The 4,229-nt window shown below is 33.0% G+C and overlaps 1 protein-coding gene across 2 annotated transcripts in view; it reads left to right on the top strand.

Moving 5' to 3' along the window:
• Positions 1-2,774: 2,774 nt before the first annotated feature.
• PARP11 (poly(ADP-ribose) polymerase family member 11) overlaps positions 2,775-4,229 on the top strand; it is a 35,990-nt gene continuing 34,535 nt past the window's right edge. For both annotated transcript variants that reach the window (XM_008065183.2, XM_008065182.2), the window contains exon 1: positions 2,775-2,897. The gene's annotated coding sequence lies outside the window, so the exon portion shown is untranslated. The remainder of the gene's footprint in view (positions 2,898-4,229) is intronic.

The following is a 4,229-nucleotide window of genomic DNA, read 5'->3' as shown; positions in this document are numbered from 1 at the left end:
TTTCTCAGGCATTAAAGTTGGCAATAAATTTTAATTGACAAACTTCTCAACAATATCAAGACTTTTTATCTGGTTTAGCTGAGGAGTGCTTCTTTTGTCTTGGTCTCCTCTCTGTCAACAAAGCAAATGGATTTTGGGCTTTGTGGGAAAATAATCTGAAAGTTTACTTGGTATAATACCACCATATTTATTGAATGCTAAATATAGCTGATATAAACTGATCAATACAGACCAAACATAATGAGACATTTTAGTGAGTGGTAACTTTAAAGAAAAGAAAGGGATTCGCATGAAAGTCATCATTAATCTTACATATCAGGTTTGTGGAATGCATGTAAACATATTTCTTTTATTATTTTACCTCAGAAAAATGCTTGTGAACTGTTTCCTAATCACTAAGGACCATCTCTTGAGGATGCTGAGAGAAAAAAAGGGGGCTAGAACTGAGCCGTGAGGCACTCTGAAGGTTACAGACCAACTAGAAATAAAGGTACAAAGGAGACTGAGAATTTATGGACCAAAAAAAAAAGATCTGAAAAGTGTGATGTCATAGAAACCAAGAGAAGAGTAGAAGAGTAATTCAGGACAAAGGGTAACCTGTGAAAAGTTACTGAGAGATAAATGAAAATGCATAGGACTTAGTAACATGCAGCTCATAGAGATTCTAGCAGGTACTTTTATTCTTAGTGGTGCTGAGTGGCAAAGGTTGGGCAGGAGCTAGAAAATTAAATTGGAATGGGTGTTAGAATGCATAGAAAGTGAAGAAATAAATGTGGTGTGCAGACAAAGAGTTATAGTTAATAAGTCATCAAAGAAGATAAAATGGAATCCTAAAAGCACTCAATCTGAAAAAGAGAAAAAAATTAAGAAGGGAACAAAGAGCAAGTGAAACTAAAAGAAGCAAAGAAGAAGATGATAAACTTAAACCTAACCATATTAGTAATCATACCACATGTAAATACTCCAAAAACCCCAATTAAAAGACCAAGATTATCAGATTGGACTTTAAAAGTATAAAGATTCAAGAATAAGTTGTCTATAAGAAATACACTTTGACTATAAAGATACAGATAGGATAAAGCTAAACAGAGAAAGATATATCATGATAATAACACTAGCCAAGAGAAAGTGTGAATGGTATTATTAATGGTAAGGTAGATTTCAGAATAATGATATTGTTAGGGTTAGAGAATATCATTTCCTAATGATAAAGAGGTCAATTAACCAGAAACAATACTGGACATTTATATACCTAATATTAGAGATTCAAAATACATGAAGCAAAATTAATGGAATGGCAATAAAAAATAGAATGATCCTTAGTTATACTTGGAGATTTCAATAGTTTACTCTCAATAATTGATGGAATAAGTAGATAGAAAATGAACAATCATATAGAAGACTTGAACAATATTATCAACAATACTATCAACTTGACCTACTTGACATTTATAGAATACTTTATCTACCAGCAGCTCAATTCATGCTTGGAATTCTCAGTCTCCTTTGTACCTTTATTTCTAGTTGTTTTTCAGCTCCACAGAGAACATGTAACAAGATAGACCATAACATACTTTAAGGTAACCCATGGGTGAAATAAATAAAAAGAGAAAATAGAAAGTATGAAAATACATTTATCAAAGTTGTGGGATGCTGCTAAAGCAGTTTGTAGAGGGAAATTTACAGATGCATTAATACCTATATTGAAAAGAAGAAATGACACAAATCAATAGCCACAACTTCCTTTTTAGAAACTAGAAAAAAGGAGAACAAGTTAAACAAGAGCAAGGAAATAAAGGTTAGAGTGGAAACAGAACAAAAACTACAACTGAAAACAACAGTGAAATTCAATGAAACCAAAAGCTGGTTTTGTGAGAACATCAATACTACTGATAAACTTCTAACCAGACAAATCAGGAAAAAAAGAGGGAAGACACAAATTACCAATATTGAGAATGAGAGAGGTAACATCACTATATAGTCTAAAGACATTAAAAGGATAAGAAGGGAATATTATAAGCAACTTTATATCAATCAAATGACAACTTAGATGAAATGGACATATGCTAAAGAGACACAAACCAACAAAACTCACTCAAGAAGAAACAGATAACATGAATAGCTCAGTATCTATTAAATGATTTGAATTTTAGGGGGAAAAAAATAACCTGTTCTCAAAGAAAACTCCAGGTCCAGATAATTTCATTGATGAATTCTATCAAACATTTAAGGAAGAAATAATCCTAATTAACACAGATCTTTAGAAAATTGAAGAGGAGGTTATACTTCACAACTCATTCCGTGAGGCTGTCATTACCCTTATATCGAAACCTGTCATAAAAAACTGCAGAGCAGTATGCTACATGAGCATGGATGCAAAAATTCTAAACAGAATTTTAGCAAGTTGAATCTAACAATATATAAAAGCAGTAATACATCATAACCAAATGGTATTTATTCCAAGGATGCAGGGTTAGTGTAATATTTAAACAACAGTCAATGTAATTCATGATATAAACAAATGTGAAAATCATATGATTATTTCAGTACATGAAAAAACATTTGACAAGGTCCATTACTGATTAAAATTTTCAGTAACCTAGGAGTAGAAGGGGTCCTAATCAACCTGACAAGAGGTATGTATGTAGAAGGTGGTTACCTCAGCAGGCTGGGGTTGCTCAAACTCTGCACATTCCTATAAAAAGCTTGTTTTCGTGACCATCCTTTGCTCACATCCAGAAAATTAAGCTCTTGAGATTTTTTATCTAGTAAGAATATATTTGCATGTCTGAGTTTTTGAACTGTGTTATACTAGTTTTTCCAGATAGCATATACTAGTAATGTGATTTATGGTGAACACTTGCTTTCCTTCCGGGAATCTGGAGCTTCAATAACAGGTCAGTCACACAGGTGCTGTGAACTTATATGACTGATACCTATAAAAATCTTGGACACTTAGGCTCAGATGAACTTCCTGTTTGGTAACATTTTACACATGTCACAAATAGTTGTGAGAGAATTAAGTGTGTCCTATATGACACTGCTGGGAAGGGATACTTGGAAGCTTATACATGGTTTCTTCCAGACATCAGCCCATGTGCTTTTTCCCTTTGCAGGTTTACTCTATATCCTTTATCTGTAATAAACTGTAACCATGAGTAGAATAACTTTTGAGTTCTTCTAGCAAATCATCAACCCTGAGGGTTGTCTTAGGGATCCCTGACACAAGGGGTATCTGCAAGACACTATATATAACATCAATTTAGTGGTGAAAGACTGACTACTTTCTCTTTAGCATCAGGAACAAGGCATTTATGCCCATTCTCTATATTATATTGGAGGTTCTAACAATGGAAAAAGGCAAGAAAAAGAAATAACAGGCATCTAGATGTTAGAACAAAGAAGTAAAGCTATCTTTATTCATATAATATGATGGCTATATAGAAAATCTGATGGAATCTCTGAAAAAGCTCCTAGAACTAAGAAACGAGTTTAATAAGGTTGCTAGATATAGGATTAATATACAAAAATCAGTGTATCTCTATATACTAGCAATATACAATCAGAAATTGACTTTTAAAGTGCAATTCCATTTACAGTAGTATCAAAAGTATTAACTACTTAAGCATGACTCTTGCGTAAAAGATATGCAAGATCTGTACACTGAAACTACAAAACATTACTGAAAAAAGTTGAAGAAGACCTAAATAAGTCAAGAGATGTAATTCATTCAAGAGTCAGAATACTCAATATTGTTATGATGCCAATTCTCTCAGGATAGATTGATAGATTAAATGCAATCTCAGTCGAAATTCAAAGAACCTAGAATAGCCAAAGCAATTCTGAAAAATAAGAACAAATTTGGAGACTACCTGATTTAAAGATTTATTATGAAACTACAATAATGTCGTTTTGGCATAGAGATAGAATAGTTAATTAATGGAACAGAAAGTAAAAAAAATAGGGCCACAAACATACAGATAAATGATTTTTTTTTCTAAAGGTACAGTTCACTGGGGAAAGGACAGTTATTTTAAATGCTGCTGAAACAATTGGATATCCATATGCAAAAATATAAACTTGACTCTATACTTTGCACCATATAAAAATTAAAATGTAGAATCTAAACTACTAATTTCCATGAGAAAACAAGCCGGGCTTGGTGGCTCAGCCTATAATCCCGCGCCTTTGGGAGGCTGAGGTGAGTGGATTGCCTGAGCCTGCGAGTT

Source organism: Carlito syrichta, unplaced genomic scaffold (assembly GCF_000164805.1).
Source record: "Carlito syrichta isolate Samal-C Ts95f unplaced genomic scaffold, Tarsius_syrichta-2.0.1 Scaffold308185, whole genome shotgun sequence".
Taxonomy (NCBI): domain Eukaryota; kingdom Metazoa; phylum Chordata; class Mammalia; order Primates; family Tarsiidae; genus Carlito; species Carlito syrichta.
This window is presented reverse-complemented; position numbering and strand designations above follow the sequence as displayed.